The 10,651-nt window shown below is 42.6% G+C and overlaps 1 non-coding gene across 1 annotated transcript; it reads right to left on the bottom strand.

Moving 5' to 3' along the window:
• Positions 1-530: 530 nt before the first annotated feature.
• Positions 531-634, bottom strand: LOC112699736 (small nucleolar RNA R71). Its single transcript, XR_003152676.1, has one exon. It is a non-coding gene; the product is annotated as a small nucleolar RNA R71 (small nucleolar RNA).
• Positions 635-10,651: the final 10,017 nt, after the last annotated feature.

The raw sequence follows: 10,651 nt of genomic DNA, 5'->3' as shown, positions 1-10,651 counted from the left end.
GGAACAAGGAAAAAGGCACTCTTGTTGAAATTGATCCTGAACCTGAAAGGACTCTGAAGAGAAAACTAAGAGAAGCTAAATTACAACAATCTAAAGGTAACCTTTCAGAAATATTAGAACAAGAGAAGGAGATGGCAGCCGAACCCAACAACAATAATGCAAGGAGAATGCTTGGTGACTTCACAAAACCAACGTCCAAATTTGATGGAAGAAGCATCTCCATTCCTGCCATTGGAGCCAATAATTTTGAGCTGAAACCTCAGCTAGTTGCCTTAATGCAACAAAACTGCAAGTTCTATGGACTTCCATCTGAAGATCCTTATCAGTTTTTAACTGAGTTCTTGCAGATCTGTGATACTGTTAAGATGAATAGAGTAGATCCTGAAGTCTACAGGCTCATGCTTTTCCCTTTTGCTGTAAGAGACAGAGCTAGAATATGGTTGGATTCACAACCTAAGGATAGCCTGGACTCCTGGGAGAAGCTGGTCACAGCCTTCTTGGATAAATTCTTTCCTCCTCAAAAGCTGAGCAAGCTTAGAGTGGATGTTCAGACCTTCAAACAAAAAGATGGTGAATCCTTCTATGAAGCTTGGGAAAGATACAAGCAGTTGACCAAAAGGTGTCCATCTGACATGTTTTCAGAATTGACCATATTAGATATATTCTATTATGGTCTATCTGAGTTTTCGAAAATGTCATTGGACCATTCTGCAGGTGGATCCATCCACCTAAAGAAAACACCTGCAGAAGCTCAAGAACTCATTGACATGGTTGCAAATAACCAATTCATGTACACTTTTGAGAGGAATTCCGTGAATAATGGGACACCTCAGAGGAAGGGAGTTCTTGAAATTGATGCTCTGAATACCATATTGGCTCAGAACAAAGTGTTGACTCAGAAAGTCAACATGATCTCTCAAAGTCTGAATGGATGGCAAAATGCATCCAACAGTACTAAAGAGGCAGCTTCTGAAGAAGCTTATGATCCTGAGAACCCTGCAATGGCAGAGGTTAATTACATGGGTGAACCTTATGGAAACACCTACAATTCATCATGGAGAAATCATCCAAATTTCTCATGGAAGGATCAACAAAAGCCTCAACAAGGATTTAACAATGGTGGACGCAATAGGCTGAGCAATAGCAAGCCTTTTCCATCATATTCTCAGCAACAGACAGAGAATTCTGAACAAAACACTTCTAATTTAGCCAATCTAGTTTCTGATCTGTCAAAAGCCACTTTCAGTTTCATGAGTGAAACAAGATCCTCCATCAGAAATCTGGAGGCACAAGTAGGCCAGCTGAGTAAGAGAGTCATTGAAACTCCTCCCAATATTCTCCCAAGCAATACAGAAGAGAATCCAAAAGGAGAGTGCAAGGCCATTGATGTGATCAATATGGCCGAATGCACAAGGGAGGAGAAGGACGAAAATCCTAGTGAGGAAGACCTCCTAGGACGTCTCTCAAGCAAGAAGGAGTTTCCTATTAAGAATCCAAAGGAATCTGAGGCTCATATAGAGACCATAGAGATTCCATTAAATCTCCTTCTGCCATTCATGAGCTCTGAAGACAATTCTTCCTCTGAAGAGGATGAAGATGTGACTGGAGAGCAAGTTGCTCAATATTTAGGAGCTATCATGAAGCTGAATGCCAAGTTGTTTGGTAATGAGACTTGGGAAAGTGAACCTCCCTTGCTCATTGGTGAACTAGACACCTGGATTCAGAAAATTTTACCTCCAAAGAGACAAGATCCTGGCAAGTTCTTAATACCTTGTACCATAGGCACCATGACCTTTGAAAAAGCTCTATGTGATCTTGGGTCAGGGATAAATCTTATGCCACTCTCTGTAATGGAGAAGCTGGGGATCATTGAGGTACAACCTGCCTTGTTCTCATTACAATTGGCAGACAAGTCATTAAGACAAGCTTATGGAGTAGTAGAGGATGTGTTAGTAAAGGTTGAAGGCCTTTACATCCCTGCTGATTTCATAATATTAGACACTGGGAAGGAAGAGGATGAATGCATCATCCTTGGAAGACCTTTCCTAGCTACAGCAGGAGCTGTGATAGATGTCAACAGAGGTGAATTAGTCCCTCAATTGAATGGGGACTACCTGGTGTTTAAGGCACATGGCCATCCCTCTGTGACAAAAGAGAGTGAGCACAAAGAGCTTCTCTCAGTTCAGAGTCAAGAATAGCCCCCACAGTCAAACTCTAAGTTTGGTGTTGGGAGGCCACAACCAAACACTAAGTTTGGTGTTAAGACCCCATATCCAAACTCTAAGTTTGGTGTTGGGACTATACAACATTGACCTGATCACCTGTGAGGCTCCATGAGAGCCCACTGTCAAGCTAATGACATTAAAAGAGCGCTTGTTGGGAGGCAAACCAATTTTATTTATCTAATTTTTATTTTATTTTATTGTTATTTTGTGTTTTATTAGGTACATGATCATGTAGAGTCACAAAAAAAAAATAATATAAAAATTAAAAACAGAATCAAAAACAGCAGAAGAAAAATCACACCCTAGAGGAACGACAGACTGGCGTTCAACGCCAGTAAGGAGCATCTGGCTGGCGTTCAACGCCAGAACAGAGCATGAATCTGGCGCTGAACGCCAGAAACAAGCAACATTCTGGCGTTTGAACGCCAGGAATGTGCCTTGAGAAAAGCTGGCGCTGAACGCCAGTAACAAGCATGGAACTGGCGTTCAACGCCAAAAACATGCTACACATGGGCGTTGAACGCCCAGAACATGCTACACATGGGCGTTGAACGCCCAGAACGTGCATCACCTTGGCGTTTAAACGCTAGAATGGTATGCAAAGGCATTTTGCATGCCTATTTGGTGCAGGGATGTAATTCCACGACACCTCAGGATCTGTGGACCCCACAGGATCCCCACCTAACATATTCCCACCTTACCTCCTAATCCTATAACACTCTTCCCCATGTCACACTTCCCAACAACTTCAATCTCTCTTCCCTTCACCACTCACATCCATCCACTCTTCTCCATAAACCCCACCTACCTTCAAAATTCAAAAACACTTTCCCACCCAAACCCACCCTACATGACCGAACCTACCCTCTCCCCTTTCCCTATATATACCCTTCCATTCTACTTCATTTTCACACAACACAAACCCCCTCTTCTACACCTTGGCCGAAACACCATCCCTCACTCTCATTCATATTTTCTTCTTCTTCTTCTTCTCTTCTTTCTTCTCTTGCTCGAGGGCAAGCATATTTTAAGTTTGGTGTGGTAAAAGCATAAGCTTTTTGTTTTTCCATTACCATCAATGGCACCTAAGGCCGGAGAATCCTCTAGAAAAGGAAAAGGGAAGACAAAAGCTTCCACCTCTGAGTCATGGGAGATGGAAAGATTCATCTCCAAAAGCCATCAAGACCACTTCTATGATGTTGTGGCAAAGAAGAAGGTGATCCCTGAGGTCCCTTTCAAGCTCAAGAAAAATGAGTATCCGGAGATCCGACATGAGATCCGAAGGAGAGGTTGGGAAGTCCTAACCAACCCCATACAACAAGTCGGAATCTTAATGGTTCAAGAGTTCTATACCAATGCATGGATCACTAGGAACCATGATCAAAGTATGAACCCGGGTCCAAAGAATTATCTCACAATGGTTCGGGGGAAATACTTAGATTTTAGTCCGGAGAATGTGAGGTTGGCGTTCCACTTGCCCATGATGCAAGCAGATGTACGCCCCTACACTAGAAGGGTCAACTTTAATCAAAGGTTGGACCAAGTCCTAATGGACATATGTGTGGAAGGAGCTCAATGGAAAAGAGACTCCAAAGGCAAGCCAGTTCAACTAAGAAGACTGGACCTTAAGCCTGTGGCTAGAGGATGGTTAGAGTTTATTCAAAGCTCCATCATTCCCACTAGCAACCGATCTGAAGTTACTGTGGATCGGGCCATCATGATTCATAGCATCATGATTGGAGAGGAAGTAGAAGTTCATGAAGTCATCTCCAATGAAATCTGCAAAATAGCCGAAAAGCCCTCCACCATGGCAAGGCTAGCTTTTCCTCACCTTATTTGCCATCTATGTTACTCAGCTGGAGTTATCATAGAAGGAGACATCTCCATTGAGGAGGATAAGCCCATCACCAAGAAGAGGATGGAGCAAGCAAGAGAGACCCTCCACGGATCTCAAGAGATGCATGAGGAAGCTCATCATCAAGAAATCCCTGAGATGCCTCAAGGGATGCACTTTCCTCCCAACAACTATTGGGAACAACTCAACACTTCCTTAGAAGATTTGAGCTACAATGTGGAACAATTAAGGATGGAACATCATGAGCACTCCATCATTCTCCATGAAATAAGAGAAGATCAAAGAGCAATGAGGGAGGAGCAACAAAGACAAGGAAGGGACATAGAAGAGCTTAAGGACATTGTTGGTCCTTCAAGAAGAAGACGCCACTAAGGTGGATTCATTCCTTGTTCTTATTTCTTTCTGCTTTTCGGTTTTTATGTTGTGTTCATTTATGTTTTGTGTCTCTACTTCATGATCATTAGTGTTTAGTAACTATGTCTTAAAGTTATGAATAATTCCATTAATCCTTCACCTCTCTTAAATGGAAAATGTTTTTAATTAAAGGAACAAGAAGTACATGAATTTCGAATTTATCCTTGAATTTAGTTCAATTATATTGATGTGGTGACAATACTTTTTGTTTTCTGAATGAATGCTTGAACAGTGCATATTTTTTATCTTGTTGTTTATGAATGTTAAAACTGTTGGCTCTTGAAAGAATGATGAACAAAGAGAAATGTTATTGACAATCTGAAAAAGCATGAAAATTTATTCTTGAAGTAAGAAAAAGCAGTGAAAAGTAAAAAGCTTGTGAAAAAAAAATGGCGAAAAAAATAGAAAGAAAAAGAAAAAGCAAGCAGAAAAAGTCAATAGCCCTTAAAACCAAAAGGCAAGGGTAGAAAGGATCCAAGGCTTTGAGCATCAATGGATAGGAGGGCCCAAGGAAATAAAATCCAGGCCTAAGCAGCTAAATCAAGCTGTCCCTAACCATGTGCTTGTGTCATGCAGGTCCAAGTGAAAAGCTTGAGACTGAGTGGTTAAAGCCGTGATCCAAAGCAAAAGAGTGTGCTTAAGAGCTCTGGACACCTCTAACTGGGGACTCTAGCAAAGCTGAGTCACAATCTGAAAAGGTTCACCCAGTCATGTGTCTGTGGCATTTATGTATCCGGTGGTAATACTGGAAAACAAAGTGCTTAGGGCCACGGCCAAGACTCATAAAAGTAGCTGTGTTCAAGAATCAACATACTTAACTAGGAGAATCAATAACACTATCTGAAATTCAAAGTTCCTAGAGATGCCAATCATTCTAAACTTCAAAGGAAAAAGTGAGATGCCAAAACTGTTCAGAAGCAAAAAGCTACAAGTCCCGCTCATCTAATTAGAATTAATATTCATTGATATTTTGGAATTTATAGTATATTCTCTTCTTTTTATCCTATTTGATTTTCAGTTGCTTGGGGACAAGCAATAATTTAAGTTTGGTGTTGTGATGAGCGGATAATTTATACGCTTTTTGGCATTGTTTTTAGGTAGTTTTTAGTAAGTTGAAGCTACTTTTAGGGATGTTTTCATTAGTTTTTATGTTAAAATCACATTTCTGGACTTTACTATGAGTTTGTATGTTTTTCTGTGATTTCAGGTAATTTCTGCCTAAAATTGAGGGACCTGAGCAAAACTCTGATAAGGAGGCTGACAAAGGACTGCTGATGCTGTTGGAATCTGACCTCCCTGCACTCAAAATAAATTTTCTGGAGCTACAGAAATCCAAATGGCGCGCTCTCAACAACGTTGGAAATTAGACATCTAGAGCTTTCCAGCAATATATAATAGTCCATACTTTATTCGGGAATTGACGACGTAAAGTGGTGCTCAACGCCAAGTACATGCTGCTGTCTGGAGTCAAACGCGAGAAACACGTCACGACCCGGAGTTGAACGCCAGAAACACGCTATAACTCGGCGTTCAACTCCAAAAGAAGCCTCAACTCGTGGATAGATCAAGCTCAGCCCAAACACACACTAAGTGGGCCCCGGAAGTGGATTTATGCATCAATTACTTACTCTTGTAAACCCTAGTAGCTAGTTTATTATAAATAGAACTTTTTACTAGTGTATTAGACATCTTGGGACGATTAGTTCTCAGATCATGGGGGCTGGCCTCTTGGCCATGCCTGAACCTTTCACTTATGTATTTTCAACGGTGGATTTTCTACACACCATAGATTAAGGGTGTGGAGCTCTGCTGTACCTCAAGTTTCAATACAATTACTATTATTTTCCATTCCATTCTCTTTTATTCTTATTCCAAGATATACGTTGCACAACAACTTGATGAATGTGATGATCCGTGACACTCATCATCATTCTCACCTATGAACGCACGTGACTGACAACCACTTCCGTTCTACCTTAGGCCGGGCGCATATCTCTTAGATTCCCCAACAGAATCTTCGTGGTATAAGCTAGATAGATGGCGGCATTCATGGGAATCCGAAAAGTCTAACCTTGTCTGTGGTATTCCGAGTAGGATTTCGGGAATCTGGAAAGTCTAACATTGTCTGTGGTATTCCGAGTAAAATTCCGGTATTGAATGACTGTGACGAGCTTCAAACTCCTGAAGGCTGGGCGTTAGTGACAGACTTAAAAGAATCAAGGGATTCTATTCCAACCTGATTGAGAACCGACAGATGATTAGTCGTGCTGTGACAAAGCATAGGACCATTTTCACTGAGAGGATGGGATGTAGCCATTGACAACGGTGATGCCCTACATACAGCTTGCCATGGAAAGGAGTAAGAAGGATTGGATGAATGTAATAAGAAAGTAAAGATTCAAGAGGAGCACAGCATCTCCATATGCCTATCTGAAATTCCCACCATGGAATTATATGAGTAACTATTTACTATTTTATTTTCTGTTTATTATTTATTTTCGAACTTATCATAAACCATTTAATCTGCCTAACTGAGATTTACAAGATGACCATAGCTTGCTTCATACCAACAATCTCTGTGGGATCGACCCTTACTCACGTAAGGTATTACTTGGATGACCCAGTACACTTGCTGGTTAAGTTGAACGGAGTTGTGTCCACATATAGTCAATAGCCATTAAATAAATCTCATGCAAATACAAAGAGGATCACAATTTCGTCCACCAGCGTGCGTGCCCATCGGCAGATGCAGCATCTGTGCCAAATTCCAGAGAGTTAGGCGAACGCTGAGCTAGCTTCATGCCCTGCGGCCAACCCTCTTTGCGCGTGCGTGTACCAGGCACGCACGCACCCATCTGCCACCTCAAGAATCGACGCGCGAGTGCACGTGCTGTGTTCGCATCGATGCCCTGCCACACCTCTAGTTCATTTCCAGAGAGTTGCGCCATACATAGGCTCGCCTTGAGCCAAAGGCACAACACCACTGCAGCACCCGCGCACTTGCCACGCACGCACCAATCTGCTCACCACTGCTTCTGCGCGTCGGCGCACTGTGCGCGCACATACCACCACTTCTGCAGCCAACTCCTGGTATAAAGTTCAGAGAGTTGCGCAACTCTTGGGCCAACATCGTGCCACTGGCATAACTACTTTCACGCGTGTGCGCACCTGGCGCGAGCGCGTTCTTCCTGCCCCTGCCCCACCTGCGCGAGCATGCATAGTGCACGCACGCGTCGGTCTTGTGACGTGGAAAAGAAACTAGTGCACCCATATTTCAATTTCTTACCCCTTCTACCATTTTCCATCTTCTTCCTCTAACCTTTTCCTCTATACCACTCCACCTACCTCTCAGCCCCCACCGGCGGCACTACCTCCGGCGACCACCTACCTCTGGCGGTCCCCATATTTTCTCTCTCCTCTATTTTTCCACCTCTCTTCTACTCCTCTCTCTCACCTATACCTCCATTACCTCTCTCCCTCCCAAGGTACTCTTACCTAATTTCCTCCTTGTTTTGCTTATCTCTTTTCCCTTCCTTAGTTAGTTAATTTTGTTTTCTTTTAAGTAGCTTATCTTCCTTTTTGCTCTTCATTGCTTGTTTGCCTTTGTTTTAACAGTTCTACTTCTTTATGGGTGTTGTGGGTCATGATTTATTTTGCATTGGTGGATTAGTTATTATGCTTGATTTCATTGCAATTGTGGTGCACTATGATGACTAATGTTGCTTTATGGAATGTTACATTGCTCCATCCCCTCCACTTGTTCATTGTAAAAGGGATGCACGCTAAGTGTTTGATGAAGAGCACACATGACCTTTTGAGCTCATTTTGACTCATTACTTTCCAATTAATGCTCTTTCCCACTAACTTGGGTATTCCTATGTGCCTCAGACATACCACTCTTCACATTTCACATTTTACTTGCCCACCTCATTATGACTTGCTTTCCATTATTGATGTTTGGCTTTACGCTTCTCATGCCTCTTACTTGCATGCTTATACCACCCTTACAGCACATGCTAGTGACTTGCCTTTTTTTTTTTACAGATATTGTCTTGGTTACATGTTGCAGCTGTCATGTAGTAAAGACGTTTATTCCCTTATGGCATAATCTCTCACTCGCATGCTTCCAATTTAATTGTGATTCTTTGGGTTTGATGTTTCTCTCCTTTCTACTTTCACAGGATGGTCATCAAGAAGGATAAGGAGAAAGCCCCAAAGAAACCAACCGCCAATAGAGCGCGCCAAGAGCCTAAGGCCAAGCCCCTCCTCAAGAAGGCAAGGAGCACCGCCAACATTGATGCATTAGAGAAGGACAATCCTCCAAAAGACTCAAACAAGTTTCCTAACCGCTACTGCGAACTTGTCTACCCCATAATGACTGAGCGAAACTATCACCCAGAGCCCCTTCTAGTCCTTCTGGCTCACATCGCTTCGATCGTGATGCCCCACATTAAGCGAAGGCAATGGGGGTTTCTAATTAGACAACCAAAGGAGGCCAACTTATCCTGGGTGGCGGAGTTTTACTCCAACTACCACTCACCCTTTCTCACATCAATTTTTGTGTGCCGGAAGCAAGTCCCGATCACGGAGGAAGCCATCCAAATAGTGTAGAAGACCGAGCCATTAGCGGATGGGTATGACGCCTATCAAGAAGTCTTGTCGGCACGTTGTGAATATGGGTTCAAATGGGATGCAATTCTCCGAGTTATAGCCATACCAGATTCATCTTGGATTCGAGGGAGAATGAGGCTGAGGCCCAAGGGCATCGATGCACATGCCCTCACTCAAGAAGCCGGGGTATGGGCCCAAATCTTAGCTCACTATGTGCTTCCAAGCACCCATGGATCATCTATTACCGTCAAGCTTGCCCTATTGGTTTGGTGCATCCTAACCGAGAAGCCGGTCGACATCCCACATGTCATCCGACAAGCTATGGGGCATATTCATGCTAAAGGAAACTTGCCCTTTCCCGCTTTGGTAACCGACTTAGTCACAGCAGCCGGTGTTCACCGTGAGACAAAGGATCGGAAGGCCATAATTTCAATCGATGGTGATATTATTCCAACCGGGAGGTGCCTCAAACTACCAGTGGTTACCGAGGACCTTGGCATGGTTGTTCTCGCATGCAATCCTACTACTTCATTCGCACTGCCGAAATCATCCAACCAATGCCTTAAAGACCTTCACAAGAAGTTGGACCATTATGAACGGCGAAACCAACGCCGATATGCTCACATGAAGAAGCTTCTAAGTATTGTTACCCCACCTATGGAGGAACCGGATATCTCCATGTCCACCGCAACCTCAAGTGGAGTTAGCACTGATGAGGGAGATGAAGGACATTCCGGATCCGGCCACCCATTGCGCATCACTCATAGCACGGAGGACCGTGCTAAGTTTTAAGTGTGGGGAGGTCGATCGACCGATCTCTATAGGTAACACCCGAATAAACTTTTAAATCTCTTTGTTAGTTAGGATAGGTTACATGATTAGGATCCCTTTGACACCAATTGCATGATAAGTCTACTTGGTTGGAGTAATGAGTTCTTTCCTAGGAAACAAAAATTTTAGGGCAAGCCTACCAATTTTGAAAGAAAAACTTTTGATGCCAAACTTATTGAAGATTGTACTTTGGAACATGGATTTTGAGTTAAGAACATAAGCAACTGAGTTTTAAGCCTTATTGCGTGGCTACATCTTATAGCCACTTATCTTCCTTCTTGTATGCATTGCTCTCTCTCTATGATTGTAATCCTTACTTTGTTTGACTCTATATGTCCATTGTTGTATGTATGAATGCATGTATATGATTGAGGCCATCAATTCACCTAGCCGCTACCCAAATAGCCTTACCATATGAATAACCTTTGCAACCAACTTCGAGCCTACGCTTAACCCATTCATTCTTAATTCTAGCACATTACAAGCCAAGAAGCAAAAAACCATAAATGTCCCTATGTGGATCTTTGATTAGCTTAGGCTAGTGTGCGTGTGTTATTCAAGTGTGGGGAAGCAGGGTGGGATATTGGTTGAGGTAAAAGGATGTCCTTGTTTTGTATTTCTATATTTGGGAATCGGGTACATACTTATATATTGATCAAAATATTAGCCCTTATGTATTGATGTGCTTGTATATAGTTGAAAAAAAAAAGAAGGA

Source organism: Arachis hypogaea, chromosome 6, assembly GCF_003086295.3.
Source record: "Arachis hypogaea cultivar Tifrunner chromosome 6, arahy.Tifrunner.gnm2.J5K5, whole genome shotgun sequence".
NCBI classification, from domain to species: Eukaryota; Viridiplantae; Streptophyta; class Magnoliopsida; order Fabales; family Fabaceae; genus Arachis; species Arachis hypogaea.
This window is presented reverse-complemented; position numbering and strand designations above follow the sequence as displayed.